This window comes from Triturus cristatus, chromosome 7, assembly GCF_964204655.1.
Source record: "Triturus cristatus chromosome 7, aTriCri1.1, whole genome shotgun sequence".
Taxonomy (NCBI): Eukaryota; Metazoa; Chordata; class Amphibia; order Caudata; family Salamandridae; genus Triturus; species Triturus cristatus.
Genome location: NC_140590.1, coordinates 49,814,647 through 49,835,418, shown reverse-complemented (window position 1 = coordinate 49,835,418; position 20,772 = coordinate 49,814,647). Strand labels below are relative to the sequence as shown.

At 49.6% G+C, this 20,772-nt stretch overlaps 1 protein-coding gene across 1 annotated transcript in view; it reads right to left on the bottom strand.

The window, feature by feature from the left end:
• The window catches only part of GRIK5 (glutamate ionotropic receptor kainate type subunit 5), a 1,516,626-nt gene extending 1,498,416 nt beyond the window's left edge, over positions 1-18,210 (bottom strand). The window contains exon 1 of the mRNA XM_085615595.1: positions 17,718-18,210. The gene's annotated coding sequence lies outside the window, so the exon portion shown is untranslated. The remainder of the gene's footprint in view (positions 1-17,717) is intronic.
• Between the last annotated feature and the right edge of the window lie 2,562 nt (positions 18,211-20,772).

Below are 20,772 nucleotides of genomic sequence, written 5' to 3'. Positions count from 1 at the left end.
AAGTGATAAACACTCTCTGTGACACCCTCCTCCACCACCCCAGCCCCTCGCACACCAAGTGATGAACACTCTCTGACATCCTCCTCCACCACCCCAGCCCCTCGCACACCAAGTGATAAACACTCTCTGACATCCTCCTTTACCACCCTAGCCCCTCGCACACCAAGTGATGAACACTCTCTGTGACACCCTCCTCCACCACCCCAGCCCCTCGCACACCAAGTGATAAACACTCTCTGTGACACCCTCCTCCACCACCCCAGCCCCTCGCACACCAAGTGAGGAGCACTCTCCAACACGCTCTAAGACACCCTCCTTCACCATCCCAGCCACTCGCACACCAAGTGATAAACACTCTCTGTGACACCCTCCGCCACCACCCCAGCCCCTCGCACACCAAGTGAACACTCTCTGACATCCTCCTTTACCACCCCAGCCCATCGCACACCAAGTGAACACTCTCTGACATCCTCCTCCACCACCCCAGCCCCTCGCACACCAAGTGATAAACACTCTCTGTGACACCCTCCGCCACCACCCAGCCCAACGCACACCAAGTGAACACTCTCTGACATCCTCCTTCACCACCCTAGCCCCTCGCACACCAAGTGATGAACACTCTCTGTGACACCCTCCTCCACCACCCCAGCCCCTCGCACACCAAGTGATAAACACTCTCTGTGACACCCTCCTCCACCACCCCAGCCCCTCGCACACCAAGTGATGAACACTCTCTGACATCCTCCTCCACCACCCCAGCCCCTCGCACACCAAGTGATAAACACTCTCTGACATCCTCCTTTACCACCCTAGCCCCTCGCACACCAAGTGATGAACACTCTCTGTGACACCCTCCTCCACCACCCCAGCCCCTCGCACACCAAGTGATAAACACTCTCTGTGACACCCTCCTCCACCACCCCAGCCCCTCGCACACCAAGTGATGAACACTCTCTGACATCCTCCTCCACCACCCCAGCCCCTCGCACACCAAGTGATAAACACTCTCTGACATCCTCCTTTACCACCCTAGCCCCTCGCACACCAAGTGATAAACACTCTCTCTGACATCCTCCTTCACCACCCTAGCCCCTCGCACACCAAGTGATAAACACTCTCTCTGACATCCTCCTTCACCACCCTAGCCCCTCGCACACCAAGTGATAAACACTCTCTCTGACATCCTCCTCCACCACCCCAGCCCCTCGCACACCAAGTGATAAACACTCTCTCTGACATCCTCCTTCACCACCCTAGCCCCTCGCACACCAAGTGAGGAGCACTCTCCAACACGGTCTAAGACACCCTCCTCCACCACCCTAGCCCCTCGCACACCAAGTGAGGAGCACTCTCCAACACGGTCTAAGACACCCTCCTTCACCACCCCAGCCACTCGCACACCAAGGGATGAACACTCTCAGAGACACCCTCCTCCACCACCCAGCCCCTCGCACACCAAGTGATGACAACTCTCTGAGACCCCCCTTCACCAGCCCAGCCCCTCACACACCAAGTGATGAAGACTCTCCAACAGTCTCTGAGACACCCTCCTCCACCACCCAGCCCCTCGCACACCAAGTAATGAACACTCTCTGAGACTCCCCTTCACCACTCCAGCCCCTCACACACCATGTGATGAACACTCTCCAACAGTCTCTAAGATACCCTCCTCCACCACCCAGCCCCTCACACACCAGAGATGAGCACTCCCTGAGACCCCCCTTCACCACCCAGCCCCTCACACACCAAGTGATGAACACTCTCCAACAATCTCTAAGATACCCTCCTCCACCACCCAGCCCGTCGCACACCAAGTAAACACTTTCTGACATCCTCCTTCAACACCCTAGCCCCTCGCACACCAAGTGAGGAGCACTCTCCAACATGCTCTAAGACATCCCCCTTCACCACCCCATCCACTCACACACCAAGTGATGAACACTCTCCAACAGTCTCTGAGACCCCCTTCACCACTACAGCCCCTCACACACCAAGTGATGAAGACTTTCCAACAGTCTCTAAAACACCATCCTCCACCACCCAGCCCCTCGCACACCAAGTGATGAGCACTCTCTAGACACCCTCCTCCACCACCCTAGCCCCTCACACACTAAGTGATGAACACTCTCTTTGACACCCCCTCCACCACCTCAGCCCCTCGGACACCAAGAGGAGAACACTCTGCAACGCTCTCTGAGACACCCTCCTTCACCACCCCAGCCCTTCACACACTAAGTGATGAACACTCTCTGAGACACCCCCTCCACAACTCTAGCCCATCACACACTAAGTGACGAGCACTCTCTGAGACACCCCCTCCACCACCTCAGCCCCTCACTAACCAAGTCATGAACACTCTCTGAGACACACTCCTCCACCACTCCAGCCCCTCGCACTCCAAGTGGTGAACACTCTCTGAGACACCCTCCTTCACCAACTCAGCCAACGCTCAGGAGATGATATCTTCATCTAAAAACACCTCCTCCCACTGTCCAGAATCCCGCTCTGTGCAGAAAGCGCATTGAAGTGCTTACGTTCGCAGCGCTGTCGCTGTTCGCACCCTAAGGTATTACTTGCTGCTTTGCCAAAGCAGTAGTGTCCCAATGTTATATCTGATCAGGGCAGAGCTTTAAATGGGCCGTGTCTCACCGGTGCAGAGCACCAGCAGTTTTTTAAAGGGGGCATCAAAACGGGTATCTATCAGGCTCTGTTTTGTGCCCTGGCACAGGTGGTCAGTTTTTTTCTGGTCTGCAGTGACAGCAGCACATCGGTGTGTATGTACTCACACTGCTCACTTCTCACTAGTGGAGAGGTTTCGGCATGCCCTCATGCCAGGCGAGCGTTGTAGGGGAAGGGAAATCCTTTAAAGAGTAATTTTCTCTCTGGATTTCCCTTCTCTTTTTGAAACTCAGGGGCAGCAACATTCTTGAGGTGTCACAAGGGCTTTAAGTGGAAGCTTTTTCAATATTATATACAAGCCATAGTTGCTGCTTATTTATCTTCTGCAACTAACAACCACTGACAAAGCCAATAGTCCGGACTTGTTGTTGGTATGATGTTACTAGTTGTATCATATCTCTGGATGCAATGACAGAAACAGCAAAATACAAGCCAGACAGCACACTATGCTAAGCACAGATTTTTAGCTTACGTGTTTTTAAGCCACACCTTTAATTACACTGGCCACACCCCTGTGAGAGACCCCCTCAGTTTTTCCATCACACTTAAAGCCCTGGATCAGGGACTATGGGAGGGCACGCTTGGGCATGGAGGGTTAGGAGGGGTCATGTGGTGAGAGAGTGGTGTCGTTCATGGAGCAGAGAGAGTGACGGGCAACGGGAGGGAGGGCTGTGACTCAGAGAGAGTGAGGATACAGAGAGAGGAGGGCAGGGAGAGGATAGGGAGACCTAGAGAACTGAAGGGAGAGAGGGTGAGACAGGGTGAGAGAGGGAAACCAAAGAGAACCAGGGGGAGACAGGGAGAAAGGTGAGAGGGGAGGGAGATCTAAGAGAACTAGAGGGAGTCAGGGAGCGAGAGGAGAGAGGGGGGGAGGAAGAGAGAGAGGGAGACCTAAGAGAACTAGAGGGAGACAGAGAAAGGGGAGAGGGGAGGGAGATCTAAGAGAACTAGAGGGAGTCAGGGAGCGAGAGGAGAGAGGGGGGGAGGAAGAGAGAGAGGGAGACCTAAGAGAACTAGAGGGAGACAGAGAAAGGGGAGAGGGGAGGGAGATCTAAGAGAACTAGAGGGAGTCAGGGAGCGAGAGGAGAGAGGGGGGGAGGAAGAGAGAGAGGGAGACCTAAGGGAACTAGAGGGAGACAGAGAAAGGGGAGAGGGGAGGTAGATCTAAGAGAACTAGAGGGAGACAGGGTGAGCGAGGGAGACCAATAGAGAGAAACAGGGTGAAAGGGGAGCGGGGAGGGAGACCTAAGAGAACTAGAGAGAAACATAAAGAACACTAGAGGTGGACAGAGAGGGAGAGAGAGGAGGAGGAAAGAAAGTGAGGGAGGGAGACCAACAAGAACTAGAGGGAGACAGTGAGAAAAGGGAGGGTGAGGCGGGGCAATAGAGAGAGGAGTGAGACCTATGAGAACTAGAGAGAGACAAGGTGGAAGGGGAGAGAGGAAAGAGCGAGAGCGAGAGAGAGGGAGGGAGACCTAAGAGAACAAGAGAGAGATAAGGGGAAAGGGGAGAGATGAGGGAGGGGGAGAGCAGAAGGGAGACCTGAAAGAACTAGAGAGAGACAAGGTGAAAGGGGTGAGAGGAGGGAGAGAGAGTGAGAGAGAAAGAGGGAGGGAGACCTAAGAGAAATAGAGCGAGACAAGGTGAAAGGGGTGAGAGGAGGGAGAGAGAGTGAGAGAGAAAGAGGGAGGGAGACCTAAGAGAAATAGAGCGAGACAAGGTGAAAGGGGAGAGAGGAGAGAGGAGGGAGGGAGAGGAAGGGAGACCTAGGAGAACTAGAGAGAGACAAGGTGAAAGGGGAGAGAAGAGGGTGAGAGAGGGAAAAAGAGGGAGGGAGGGAGACTTAATAGAACTAGAGAGAGACAAGGTGAAAGGGGAGAGAGGAGGGAGAGAGACCTAAGAGAACTAGAGGGAGACAGGGAGATGAGGGAGAGGGAGAGGAGAGAAAGAGAGAGAGGGAGGGAGAGGGAGGGATACCTAAGAGAACTCGAGATAGACATGGTGAAAGGGGAGAGCGGAGAGAGAGAGAGAGAGAGAGAGAGGGATGGAGAGAGGCCTAAGAGAACTAGAGGGAGAAAGGGAGATGGGGGAGAGAGAAAGGAGAGAAAGAGAGAGAGGGAGGGAGACCTAAGGTAACTAGAGAGAGACAGGGCGAAAGGGGAGAGAAGAGGGAGAGAGAGAGAAGGTGGGAGACCTGAGAGAAATAGAGAGAGACAGGGTGAAATGGGAGAGAGGAGGGAGAGAGGGAGGGAGAGAGACCTAAGAGAACTAGAGGGAGACAGGGAGATGGGGGAGAGAGAGAGGAGAGAAAGAGGGCGAGAGGGAAGGAGACATAAGAGAACTAGATGAAGACAGGGTGAAAGGGAATAGAGAAGGGGGAGAAAGAGGGAGGGAGAACTAAGAGAACTAGAGGGAGACAGGGTGAAAGGGGAGAATGAAGGGGGAGAAAGGGAGAGGGAGGCCTAAGAGAACTAGAAGGAGAGAGGGTGAAAGGGGAGCGATAGAGGGAGGGAGAGAGACCTAAGAGAACTAGAGAGAGGGAGGGTGAAAGGGGAGAGAGAGAGACCTAAGAGAACTAGAGGGAGAAAGGGTGAAAGGGGAGAGCGGAGGGAGACCTAACAGACCTAGAGGGAGACATAAAGAAAGGGAAGGAGTGCAACGAACACTAGAGGTGGACAGGGAGGGGGAGAGATGAGGAGTTAGACCAACATAAACTAGAGGGAGCCAGAGAGAAGGGGACAAGGGAGAGTGGTACGGAGGAGAGAGAAGGGAGGGAGACCTAAGACACCTAGAAGAAGAACGGGGAAAAGAGAGAGGGGAGGGAGGCCAAACGGAACTAAAGTGAGATAGAGAGAGGGGGAAAGAGGAGGGGAGACCAAAAAGAACTAAAGGGAGACAGATTAAGGGAAAGGGGAGGGAGAGATGGTTGATGGTGAGAGAGAGCAACGAGAACTAGAGGGAGACAGAGAGAGGGGAAAAGAGAGGGAGCAGGAGACGAAAGAGAGCTAGAAGGAGAAAGTTGAGGGGAGACCAACTTGAACGTGGAGAGCAAGACAGAAAGGGAGAGTGAGATGGAGAGAAGTAAAGAGTGAGAGATAGAAACAGAGAGAGAGAAGGAGGGAAGCCAAAGAGAGTGAGAGAGGGCAAAGATAACTAGAGGACGACAGAGAGAGGGGAAAAGAGAGGGAGTAGGAGACCTAAGAGAGCTAGACAGAAAGAGAGAGAAGGGGAGATAGAGAGAGAGAGAAAGAGAGAGAGAGAGCGAGAGGGAGAGAGAGAGAGAGAGAGAGAGAGCAAAGACAACTAGAGGACGACAGAGAGAGGGGAAAATAGAGGGAGCAGGAGATCAACGAGAGCTAGAAAGGGAAAAGAGAAAGTGGGTGGGAGGGAGACCAATGAACGTGGAGGGAGACAGATAGAGAGAGGCAAAGGGGCGGGTGACCAACAACATTTAAAGGGTGACAGTGAGAGAGAGGGTGGAAGACCAACAACAAAGAGAGGGAGACGGATAACAGGAAGAGAGGCCGTGACACAGAGACTGGAGACAGGAACGTGATGGAGGGAAAGAGAAGCCTCGGCGGGGAGGATGAGAGACGAGAACCTCCCAACTGCTGGGAGTGCTCACCTCACTGTCCTTCCCACTGCTCATCACTCTGCTCATCACTCCGTCCATCACACTGTCCATCACACTGTCCATCACACTGTCCATCACACTTCCCATCACACTGCTCATCACACTTCACCTTTCACCCTCTCACATGACACTGTGCGCCTCACTGGCCATCTCACTGCTCATCACTCTGCCCATCACACTGTCCATTCCACTGTCCATCACACTGCCCATCACACTTCCCATCACACCCTCTCACATGACACTGCCCACCTCACTGACCATCTCACTGCTCATCACAGTCACACACAGGCACACACTCAAATGAAACACACACACATTCACAGAGCACACACTTATATACAACACACTCACACAGACACACACTGACATGCAACACAGGCTCCCACACATTCACTCACGCACACACATCATTCACACACACTCACTTATATGCAACACGATCTCGCACATAATCACACAGGCCCACACATGCATAAATACACACTTGTACACTAAGAAAAACACGCATATATTCATACTGACACACACATATGTAAAATGACACACACACATACACAGGTGTGTATAAATACATACATGCACAAGAAAACACACACATCATACATTGAAACATACATGTTCGCTGTTACAGGGACATCTTAGTTAGAAAATAGATTTTGAAGAACAATATAAATTCACTTAAGAAAAACAAAGGTTACATGGACATTATAGTTAGGTTAAAGAATTTTTTTTTAATTGGAAATTCCCTAAAAAAGAACCAAAGGATACAAGGATGTTATAGTTATGCTGCTATTTCACTCGTACAAAACCAGAGAAATTCATCATTTCTAGTTATCTGAGCTAACTAAGCTCACACCCCCACAATGCACTGCTTATGACCTCACATATTACATCACAAATAACATGGTCAGTGACATCACTGATGACATCTCAGATGACATCACTAATGACATCATCCGGTGACTGTGAGTGTTTCTAAAGCGTTTTTGAGTGTTACATATAAACACACCAAGATGTATTAATTAGGGGTGGGCGACAATTTCCGTTCCGCTCCCGGAAATTGCGACAATTCGACATTTCCGCGTTCCGACCGAAACGCGGAAATGCCGAATTGTCGCAATTTCCGGGAGGGAACGGAAATTGTTGCCTGGCCAACCACAACAGGAAGCACTTACAGATATAAATAAAGGAGGGGCCCGAGTGGAAGCTCAAATTCAGTAACGCTTTATCAGCACAAAACATTAGGGAGCTAGGTCGAGGCTGGGCAGGTGTGCTTTTCCCCCAGGTCGTCGTCACTTACCCGATCCGTGATTCCGACTCGAGCGCAATCCCCGCGTAGTCTCCAGGAGGTTCAGTCTCCTCATCTGCTGCTCTGCTCGGTCTCTGGCCCATAAACAGAAGGCATGTGAACTGCATGGAAGCCCCGCCCCACACACCAGCGGTGGGCAACGTCTTCCGCCCTTTCCCCCACTGATGGACCTGGACAGCTGAGCTGACTCGAGGGACCCCAGGAACGTCGGCGCCGCAACGTTACAGACACACATGGTCACTGTAACGGCAGCGGCAGGCCGGAAGCACCAATTCCCGCGATCACGGAAATATCGCGTGATCGCGGAAATCGCGGGCATTCTCGCGAGAATTGGCGGAAGTGCATTCCGCCAACTCCGCCCACCCCTAGTATTAATGAATCTGTGGGTGTATGAGTGCCTTTATGGATGATTTAGTGGGTTTGTGGCTGGCTGTATAAATAAGTGATTATAAGTGTCTCAGTGAATGTATGGGTGAGTGACTAATTTGTGGGAATGTCTGTATCAGTCTGTCAGTTGGGGTGTAAGTGGCTGCATGAGTTGGTGAGTAGGTATATGACTGGCTGTATGGGTTATTGATTGGTTGTCTGAGTGCCTATATGGGTGTGTGAGTATATGTGTGGTTGGGCGAGGGTGTGTGTGATTTCATGCATGGATGAGTGAGTGGGTCAATCAGTGGCTATATGGGTTCGTGGGTGCATCTGAGAGGAGCTGTATGGGTAAGTGTGCATATGGCTGTGTCAGTGAGTGAATGGATATGTCAGTGGTAAATAGGTGAGTAACTGCATATGTGAAAGGCAGTATAGGTGAGTGTTGGAGTATATAAGTGACTGTATGTATGAGTGAGTGATTGTGAGAGTGGCTGCATGGATGAGTGTGCTTGTGTCAGTGACTTTATAGATGAGTAAGGATGTGTTAGTATGTGTATGAATGAATGAGTTGGTGTGTGTATAACTGTATAGGTAAGTACGTAGCTGTGTGATTGACCCTATGGGTGAGTGAGTAGGTCTGTGAATAGCTCTATGGGTGACTAAGAGTGAGTGGCTTTGTTGCTGTATGAGTAGATATATCAGTGGCTTTATTAGTGAGTGAGTTGGTGTACGAGTGGCTGTATGGGTGACTGAGTGGATGTGTGTGTAGACCTATGAATCAGTGAGTGGGTGCGTAAGTACTGGTATGGGTGTGTCAATTGTTTCGAGAATGGTAGTGGATGTATGAAAGGTTACATAGGGGTGTGAGTGGGTACAGCAGAGATTCTGTGGATGATGTCATCAGTAATGTCATTAGTGATGTCATTTGAGATGTCACCAGTGATGTCATCAGAAATATCACTGACAATGTCATGAGTTATTCAATATGTGAGGCCATAAGCAGTGCATTGTGATGGCACGAGTTATAGTTAGCTCAGCTAACTATCACTGCTGAATTTCTCTGGTTTTGTGCGAGTGAAATATCACCCTTTCTATAACGTTCCTGTAACCTTTGGTTTTTCAGTTAATATCTAAGTTTTTTTAAATCTATTTCCTAACTATAACGCCCCTGTAACCTTTGTTTTTTTCAGTTTTAAAGGTTTTTTAAAATTTATTATTTTTATTGTAACATCCATTTTTTTAAGTGAACCTCTAAGATTTTTGTACTTTCTTTTTATAATTGGATATTGTGTATTACATTTATATTATACACCACTAATGTTTTGATTTCATATGTGTTTATCAGAAAGTACAATAATAACTGGTTTTATTTTTAACAATTTGTAAGTCGGCACAACATTGTTGCATTTACTGTGGAGAATCTATCATCAGTAAATGTATTTCACATCCTGAAAAATACACTTTAAAACATTTTTTAAAGAAAGTTTAGGTCTACCTTTTTAGTAAAATGTTGTTTTCACTTTTCTTTCTGTGATCAATCTAGAAGAAAGCCACCTTTACAAAAACAAAATTATATTTGTGACTACCAACCAAGCCAACCTGAAATGAGTAAAAGCAGCCCCTGACACAGTGCTTCGCTCTAATTAGAGCTCTTCAGAGAGGTATAGCTTTGTCCAGACACAAGGGAGCACCCAGTATAAGTCATTTTACCAATTCAAAGCTGTAATACTGTGCCTGGAGTGGTAAATGGCTTTTGTCACTTCACAGCTCGGCAAGGACAGCACTGTGCTAGTCCTATGCTTAAAGACTTTGCGGTAGAAATGGCAAACGACTTTGTCCATTTCTATCTCGGCGTGGATGGCACTGTGCTAATCCTATGCTTAAAGACTTTGATAGAAAAGCAGACATTTGAGGTGAGCAGATCTAGCGTGTCGCTGGTGTTGAGAGTGCTCTAACAGGAGCTGCTTTCCACCTAAACTTGAGAACTACCCAGAGTTCTCTGCTTCTTTTTTGCATAATGTATTTGTTACTCTATGCCTGAAATTGTATTTTATATATATATATATATATATGTATTCTACAATATTTTTAACAGTAGAGCTTTATTAGTGTACTTTTCAAACTCATATTTTTGCAGTGAGTTTCCAGAAAAATCGTCCTCAAACATTACTTTCCACTTCGCCAAAGAGAGTGGAAGTCGCAACGACGTTGGTAATTGCTAATTGCGGATACTGCATGTTTTTTAACAACAAATATATATATATATGTACTAAGTATAAGCATCAGTATGTGTTCACTACGTTAGTATTATAGTAGACGTTTGTGCCTTTTCCATAAAGTCTAAAATATATATATACACACATACACCAATATTTTACACACTAGCGGTTTCTTACAGTATTCTCTAAACTCATGATTTTCTGGAGTTTCTATTAAAAAAATCCTTAAACCCTATTTTATGTTTTTGCGGCGAGGCCAGAGATCGCGATGACGTCGGTAATCGTGATCCCCCTGGACATGTTGTGAAAACGGAAAGCAAAAGCAGAAATTCAAAAGCCACCACCACATTCCAAAATTATAACTATATAATTAATTCTAACCATCACAGTAAATACTTCACCATCTAAATCACTCTATAAAAAATGTGTCAAAATCACAATATGCCTTTAACAATGTGTATTAATGATTCACTGATATTTTTTTTAATTTCCACAAATATTTGCGACAATATCGATAGTCATGACGTCCCCGCGACATTTCATGAGGGCCACACTGGCAGTCGCGCCATCATTGTAAATATAGTGCTTGATCAACAAAAAAAAATGTGGACACATAACTTGTGTCACTTACACCCCCATTTCTCAACCATGGGGTCAGAATATCTCCTCTCTGACCGACCCCTTATGTGGGCTTTCACACAGATGTTCAGCCTGGGAACCCTTCCTGGTGGCCGCAACTTTCTGTTCAGGTTGCGTCCAGCCAAACAGAGCATTCCCATTAGCATGTGCATTAGCAAAACCACCGCAAAATATCAGTTTCCAGAGATATCACTATAATTTTAAACTTAAATTACTCAAAAACTACTGAACGTATTTACACCAAGTAAACAAAAGACACTTCCTTGAACCGACATCTACCTCCCTGCTAAATATGGTGTAAGTTCGTTCAGCGGTTTGGGCTGTAGGTGTGGCTAAACATTCCTATGGAAATTAACATTACAAACGCAACCTTATTTTGCACCCCAAATTATCAGTCCCCACTGCTTGGATCACCCCCTAAACTTCCCATAACTATAGAACCCACCTTGACACTTTTTTAGGAAAATGTCACGCAGATTGGGCAAACGACGCCAAAGTTATAGCCAAGTCAGAAAATGCTTTTCCTATGGAAACTAGGTCCTAACTATAACTACCTACTGGCAACCACCAGTAGGTTATAAATATAGATGTATGAGTAGGCACACAATCATACCACCATGGCACAAACATACACGCACAGGACTATAAGTACACAAAGACATGCACAAACAGACACACACAAACATGGTCAAATGCACTCACAGAAGCAAACATCCACATGCTGTTATACAGACACACCGTTCCTGGCACATATAGAACAGTAAATACACAGCCAGGTACTCTTACACACACATATAGCCAAACACATAGGAATACACGCAAACCAGCAGACACACAGAAACAAGCACACATGGGCACACACCTATACAGCCACATACCTACCTATACACAGATACATAAACATGTACGTACCCGAGCAAACGCATACAGATATACATACACAGAGACACATATATTTGCCAACATACACACCAAGTATACAGTCATATACAGAGATACAACCGGAAATACAGAGACATATACACTCATCAACACACGACCAGAGGCAGATAACCATACATACACATAACGATTCAACAGTCAATTCAATTCAATAACTCTATTTGGCCAATAAAGACCGTAAAAGCACATGTAAAACACAAATTAAATGTTATATGAATGCTTTACACCAATACATATAAAAACAAGCAGTGACACTGTAAACAAATTTTACAACAACAAAAGTCCATGAACCGCCCATTACAAAACGCCTTAGCGATATTTTTAAAGAGTCCCTGCTGGTTTTGGCAAGAAACGTTTCGTATTCGATACTTATAATGAAACTAACAATTCATGTTAAAGAATGCAAGCTAATATCATGCAAACCCTCATTAAAAACTAGGCTAAAATGATGTTTGCATAGAACAAATATGAACGGCTGATCCAGCAAAAACCCGACAACAAAAACCTCCAAATTTGGGACGACTATGTTAGCAAGAGATACTCGGGCCTCGCATCAGCCATAAATCTGGTCATGTAAACATACATTTAAAGTGCAAATGCATCATGACAGTACCAGAGCAGAAAGTGCAGTCACAAAACTATCAACAGTCCTGACCCTTTGTGGGGCTATCTATTAAAATGTAGAAAAATATCACAGAAGACTCATTAAAAACAATGAAAGCTGCAGCATAAATAGAAGGAAAGCCCCTCCAATTCTTGAATACCTTTTTTGTGTCCAAGTGCACCAGACAAGAAGCTTGCGACCCCAAAGCAGACTAAGGGTGAGGAGAGCGTTTGCAGATACAACAAGGCTGGTCTCACTTGTACAAATTAGTTATTTCTTGCCAGCGGGAGAATTAATCTGTGCCTTAATGTGCGGTAAAAATCACAAAGAAATATAAATGCGCAGTGTCTTGCTCCGAGAAATGATCTGAAGGACAGAGCTTTACATTTTCCTCTTTGTGGAATACTTTGGAGGCGGCTAAAAACCAATGTATTGTATTAAACCTGAACCTCGTCAGTAGGAAACGATGGTGGCCATTGTGTACTAATGGCAAATAAGGTTCCTCCAGAGATCACGCTTTCAGCAAAATATACTGTTTGACGGTGGGTTTTAAAAGCTCCCTTTCCGCTCTCTCACACTGCCACCTAGATACAAACAAGCTTCTTAGCTTCTGCATCTCCCTCGGCCGCAGTTGTTTAGGACTGGTCAACAAATCTACACTCTCCAACATGTCCTTTGCGTAACCAAGCTATGGGATATGCAGCGCACCTACAAGTGATCGGCAGTCCTCAATCACCAATTGATTTAGATTAAGGGTGGGGCTGGACCAAGTTCTAAGCCATTGCATGATGAGTGCCAGTGCGATGAGACATATACCCTAGTCCAACCTCTTTGTGAACCATAAACGAGGGGCTGCTGGCAGGATCAGCAAGGAGTCCGCGCAAAAATGTAATTTCAACTACCTGAAGCTCTCCAACGTCCTTGTACCCCGAGACATCACCCCCATAACTTGCCATTGGGATACATTTATCTCAATACACTTTTACTAGGGCTTGGACCGGTTTGGCCCCAAGTCTTTCGGAAAAGTCCATTGTCGCATCTACGGCACTCAATAAAATATTGTTTTAAGGGATAATTTTGCAATCCAGCACACTCTATTATCAAAGAGTAACCCCAAATAAGGGAAGGTGGAGACTTTGGTAAGTTCAACCCCTTTACCAAAAAACTTGGTCTCAAGAACCTTCCAACCGCCAATCGTCAATGTGTGTGATTTAGTATAGTTGGTTGACAGGTCTAGGGAATCCATAAAATCAATAACGGCATTCAGGAGATGTCGGGGACCCACAGCGGTGGTCGGTCCGTGCAATCAGGACAGCATCATCTGCATATAGCAAGGTTGGAATACGTTTGGAACTCGGCCTGGGAATTTCGCTGCAAGCCTGTGTTAAAACATCCCCAAATTATTAATGCATATGGTAAATAGCAAGGGTGCCAAAATGCACCCCTGTCTTACACTCCTCTGTACCCCCGCGGGGGCAGTCAAGCTGCTATTCCCATCATATCTCACCGAGGAAGAGAGGTTGGGGTGGGAGCCGTGTGAAAAGGCCGCTAACGCAGATTCCATGCTAGATCCATATGAAGAGGGCACAGCTGGGATCTATTAGCTCAGTCGAATGCCGATGTGAGATCCATAAAAGCCATGCGCAGGCCACCTCCCCCGGCTATAGTATATTTGCCCACAATCAGATGTAAAGTGACACACTGGTCCAGTGTCCCTCTCCGCTGCCTAAAGCCATATTGTATCTCAGATATTACATTGATGCTATCGCGGCAGGAGGTTGGACGCTCCAGAACGGCCTTCCCCATCATTTTTGCATCTGAATGTAAAAGTGAAATGGGATGAGAACCCTATGGATCCCCCCTTGCCCCTGCATTAAAAATCTGTGAAATAATCCCGCGGGACCAGGTAGAGGGAGCCCGTGTTTGCACGCGGCATTAAAAACGAGGGTCAGAATCTTGGCCCACGTTAGAGGGTCGGCTTTATAAAGGTCTGGGAGGACCCCCATCCGGGCCCGGCACTTTCCCCCGGCCGTGGCAGGGAGAGCTTTAGACCAGTGATACTCAAAGTACGGCCAGGGGCCGCATGTGGCCCTTCTGATATTTACATGTGGCCCCTGGTCAAGAGCAGCGTTGGGCTGTTTACGGCTCAGCACTAATATAAAATATATGTTAAATAAACCAGCAGGAATTTATTTAAAGGTTAATTGAAGTTAAAGAGAGGAAGTAACCTGGGTGTCATTAACCACTTAACTTTAGGAACACCATCATTTGTAAACGCATCTTGCAGTAGAGGTAAGATAACGCCTGGTAATCATTCATTACGATGCAGAACCAAGTCACCTCAGTCCATCAGATCACCAGTGCATTGAGAATGTGTTTAAAGGGGTAGTTTTCAAACATGAATTGAGAAACATTCATTCTTCCCCGCACCCTGGTAACAATGCCAGTAGTGTATGAAGAGGCAGGTCAGCTGTCAGTGCACCTTGTTGTGGCTGGGGTTTCTATTATACATGAACTACATTTACTTTATTAAATCAACCACTGGAGAAGGCTTTGGACAGCACACATCCTGGCCTCATGTATCTGGAGGTCCCTGTGTGCTAATGAAGAAAAAGGGGGAAGTGAAATAGAAGTACCTAGGATCACACTGTTTGGGTAAGCAGAGAAGCCGGGATTAATCCCGAGTTTTGGGTTTACATTGTGCATTTCAGACACTAGATGTATACGTCTAACTCCCTTTTCACTCACCTTACCACAAACTCCTCCCCGAACTCGGACTGCCGCCTTGCTGGTATCAGTGCGGCCCTCGGTCACATCACATTCACAGCCCAGATGTGTGGCCCCTGGTCAAATGTTTGTGAGTACCCATGCTGTAGACACTTCTTCCAAAGCAAAGATCAACAGTGGGATTTCACTCTCTGGAAGCAATGAGGTATCAGAGTCCGAGTCCACACCCCTCCCTCTATACATACCCTCAAAATGGGGGAGCCATTTCTCAGAGACACTCGTACAGTCCACTCTGCAATGAAGGGACCCTGTGACGAAAGGTCTCTTTGCCATCGCCCGGAATGTGGCACGATTGGCTGTAACTCTAGGCGGAAGGCACTCCTCCCAGGCCGGGCCTTTGACCTTCCTTCTTCCGGCTGCATCGCTTGGGTGTACCCTCACCTACATGCCCTCATCTTGCCCTCCTCCCTGGCTGCCGCTTCAGATTCCCATGGGCCCAGGAGCAGCCACCGTCAAACCACCTGCCTTCCTCGATATTCCAGTGACTGCCCATGGCACTCTGCTCGCATAGCTCATTGGCTGTTGAAGGGACGCGTCATCCTGCGTGACATTTTCTAAGCATGGGCCAGTGTCTCCTGTTATTCGTAATATAGAGATTGTTGTAATGCCTCCAGAGCCCCCCTGACCCCTCCTGGCCTGCTCCTTGGTGCTAAGGATGCTGCCAGGCAGGCCCTGTTTCCCAGCCGTCCATATCTACTCCCCTGTCCAGCTCTGGCGTTGTGGGGGTATGATCCCTAAAACGATTCCAAGGTAGTCTCAAGGATTTGACTGAAGAGGCGGGGGGGGGGGGCGATAGAAGGGTCAGATCAATGGAGGAGGGACAGCCCCTATCGATAAAGGAGGGATAGGCGTCCCCCCAGCCGCCCCCCCTCTGTTCCAATCACCAGTCACGCACAACAGATATCACACGCACATACAACACCGTCAGTACCACAGATGTACATAGACACATCCATGCACTCATGGGCAAACTGTAACAGACACACATGTACATACATTCAGAGATACATACACAGTACACAGAAAAGTACGCAGAGACGCAAACACACACACATTAACTAGCTTGTACACACAACTACAAGGTCAAATGCGCTCACAAACATGTACAGAGGCATGCAGACACATGATCATGGCTCACAAAGATACACATGCATAGGCACATGATTACACACACACAGGCACGTGACCACATACACACACACACACATGGAAAAACACACGGATGTACACACACATACATAGGCACTGCCACCTAAACAAGAGTACGCAGACAAACTTCATACCTAGATAGACACAAACAGACACAGGTTTTAGACACAAAACCAGACAAGCACCTCGAGGCACAACAGACCCAGGCACAAAAGTACACATGGAATGGAAGCCAACAAATACAGTGAATGATAACAAGCATACATACACACACATGTACACATTACTGTTGTGAAACCAGATTTACAGGCACACACACATAGACATAATTTTACACAATTTGAACGAAGTTGTACTACACAAAAAGACATGGGTACATACGCAAGTATAAACAAATATAGAGACATACAACCACACGGCACAGGCATAAAGACACAGGTCTACATTTGCACACTGACACACACACATACACGCGCTCGCAAACATACACCTGCCAACTTCTAAACACATCCTATATATAACCAACTCCATGTGTACTTATGCGTGCACATACATACACCAAGAAATATACAGATAAAGAAGCACTTATGCAAATGTCAAAACATACAAACACAAACGAACACATACAGACACGTACTCAAAATCGACCACAGGCAAACACAAGCACAGACGCATACGCAGGCGCAAACATACATAGACTCACAGGCACATAGACTCAGATCCAGACACACCATCCAACACACTGACCCACATGGCACGCACATACAATCACACACACAGACTCACAGATCCAGACACACACCATCAGACAGACGCACAGACACACGCCGTCAGAAAAACACATATAGACCCACACGCGCGCACACACACAAATACAGATCCAGACACACGATCAGACAGACCCACGCACGCACACCCACGTGCATCCACAAGGCGCGCCCACATATAATCACGTACACACTGAGAGGCAGGGAAGAGGGCCAAGGTGAACTGTGCAAATGGTGGGGGGGGGGGGGGTGCATCGCGCAAACGGGAAGGATGGGCAGAACCCCTTCCTCCCTCACCCAGCCCCTATACATCTGTCATTCAGACATGGACCCTCTCTCTGGGCTGAGACCCCGGGTGACCCCATAACAGGAGCAGCAGGAGAGAGGGGCGCCCGGTGCCTCCGAATACCACCTCGGGCACTCTCCTCTGTGTCACCTCGCGCAGAGCCAAGTTCAGATGAGCCACGGAGCATGTGAGAAGGGGGGTACATCATACAGAGTGCTGAAAGTGTGTGGGTGGTCACCGCCCCTCCCCGGCCCACAGACCACAGAAGCGCAGCCGAGCGCATGAATAAAACGAGCACAGAGAGACTTAAAAGAACTGGAAAGAGTCACTTACAGAATGCGAGAAGTTTCCGGGAGGCCCTGCCCCCCGCGCCGTCTCTTGGTTCCGCCAGAGGGCGCTCTCCAGGGTCCTGATGTGGGCGAGCCGTCCACAGGTGCTGGTCCTGGCCCAGTGACCCCTTCCCTGGGGCTCTCAGACCCTCCGGGTGAGTCTGGTGCTCACAGCCGCTGTAAGATCCGATTGTATGTTCGCTAGCTCAGTGGCCTGTGCGCCAACTGCACAGATGTGAATCCAGGCATTGCAGGCTCAGCCTTTCATCATTCGAAGTCCATGATATGAGTACCATTGAGCTGGCCCAGAGGGGCACGTTATATACATCCTGTGGGTCCCCACGGGCAATGCAGGTCTATTTAAAAAACAAGCGGTTGCTGTTTCACAGGCGTCCGTGGTCACTCGCAAGAATAAGGAAAGGGCGAAATGTATCCACGGGTGGGATTAAAAAAAATCAGGTGACGGGAACCGGGCTCCCGCGGGTTCAAGAAGCAGACTGGAAAGAGGAACCCCGCAGGCTGCCCACCCCCCATCAGCCCACCCTCTCTCTCATTGACTTGAGCTCAACAGGAAGCAGCTGAAAGCTCACTGCCCCCCGCCCCTTCCAACCCACTGATGCCCGTGCCACCACCAGGAGCTTGCAAGCATCGGGAGGAGGGGGGTCACCTAGCCTTGGTATGGGGCAAAGGGGCCTTCCACCCGATGCGGGGCGGCCCTCCTGTTAGCAGAGCCTTAGGGCTTCCAGTTGGGGCAGGTGTCGGGTCCCGGGGGCACTTCCATAGCTAAGCTCAGCTGTGGTGGGGGAGCTGGGGGCATTAAGAAAATATATTTAATACCTGCGGATAGTCCTCAACGCACTGCCAGGGAGTACACGGAGCACTCTCTGAAATATGTTAGGGGTACAGGAGTTCATCCTTTCGGACACCCCCTAACTCCGAAACGTTCTGTCGCCCTCTCACCCCCAGAAAAGGCCGCTACCCCAGAAGATGCGTGCTCTCCGCCTCATCCCCTAAAATGACCCCCTCTTTCTGAATCTGAGGTGCTCGTAAGACACTCACAGACGGCGCCCTTATAGGGCCGCCCCTGAAGGCTGTGCTCCCTTTCGGCCTCCAATGCTCTCCCCTCTGCCCCCAACTCTCACAGCTTCTTTGGTGTCCTCGGCCCCAGGTCTACGCCCCCCCAAAAGGTCTTCTGCTCCTGTCCTAATCTTTACGAAATGCCACGTTTTTACCGCCTCCTCTTTTTGAGCAGCCCCCCGCGGCCTCGCCTCCCAGGAGTCCCAGTTCGCCCTCGCACACCCAGGGCGACCCTTTAAAAGCCTCTCCCCGGGCCCACACCAGAAACAGACCTCTGGAGACTTGTATAGACTACCTGGGCCCCCACACTTCGGCCCCCGCCCTAGGGGAGGGGAGGGGGGGGCTCGAGGAGTCTCACCGTGTCCTATTCACTCTCTATAGACCCGGTAAGGTCTGTGCACCCCACCCTCGTTTCCTCGCCTCAAAGACCACCAAGGCCTTAGTTGCCCCTCTTGAAGGGGCCCTCCTCACCTGCAAATGTCCACTTCCCCCAGCCCGCCATACCTGCACCAAACGCTCTCACACGACTGGCTACGTAGCGCCTAGAGCAGATTCTAGGAGCTGCCGGCCTGGGTAAGCACCCTCCTGGTGGTTGGTGTGAACGTGGTCAGCACCGCTCCCCCCGTGGACCGACGATAGAGGGGGTGCTACGGGGGCCACCAGGGGTATCACCGGATCCTCGCGCGGTGAATCCGGTGCATTTTACGGCTCAGATGCCCAGGTGGGGGCAAGAGGAGCCCCGGGGGGCAGGATGTGATGGACCTGATGGAACCAGGTGCTCCGGGGTCCACTCCTGATGCTACCGATGGAGAGAGCGGAGGAGGTGACACGGCCGCGGGGCCAAGGGAATAACACAGGAACAATATGTACCCATCCTTTCCTCTGTAGAAACAAGCGCCTTCTTCAAGGCGCTACGTAAGCACACAAATAGGGTGGAGACAGAGACCCAATCCAACAGTGAAAAAGGGAGGCAAAAAAACCACGAAAAGGAAAAACTTGAACTGTCCAGCAGCGGCAAATCCGTGAAGTGAATGCAGCAGATTGGACCGACGGGGATGTGGGGACGGTGGGGGCTCGGCAGCCCTCCCTAGCACCGCTCAGATGGGCTCACAGAGGGCTCTCGGGGTTCATGCCGGGGTGCACTGTCACCCCTGGGAGATGTGCTGCGGGGGCTCGCCTCTGCCAGTCGCTCGGTCCGGGGTGCGGGTCTCCGCGGGTCTCAGCAGGGCCGCTGCGTCCGTAGGGTGCGGCGGCGGCGGAGGGTGGGGGGCTCCGCTCCTCTCCCGGCCTCTTCACTCCCTCTTGCGGTGTCTTTCGTCGCCTCCGTCCTCCGTGCTGGGATTCCTGGAGGGGGGCGCGGGGGCTCCTCGTCCTCGGTGAGGGAGGGGGGAGTGTGTCAGAGAGTGGATTGGCATGCAGAGCCTGTGCTCGGAGCGCGGGCAGAATCCTGATGAACTGCTCTGTATGCGGGTCTGAGCGCCTCGCGCACCATCAATGGGGGAGAGAGGGGGCGGGGGAGGGGGCTCTCACACACCGTCAATGAGCAGGAGAGAGGGGCTGGGGAGGAGGGGGGTCTCACACACCATCAGTGAAGAGGAGAGAGGTGAGGAGGGTTAGAGGGGGTCTCACACACCATCAATGAAGAGGAGAGAGGTAAGGAGGGAGGGGAGAGGGGTCTCACACGCCATCAATGGGGGCAGAGGGGGAGGGGAGTGAGGTGAGGGTGGAGGGGAGAGGAGAGGTGTCTTACACTCCATCAGTGAAGAGGAGAGAGGTGAGGAGGCTTAGAGGGGGTTTCACACACCATCAATGGGGAGGAGAGAGGGGGTAGAGGGGTCTCACACACCGTCAGTGAAGAGGAGAGAGGGGGGAGATGGGAGGGGTAGAGGAGAGGGGTCTTACACACCATCAATGGGGAGGGGAGAAGGGGAGTGAATAGGGGTCTTCCACACCACCAGTGAGAAGGTGAGGGAGGTGAGGGG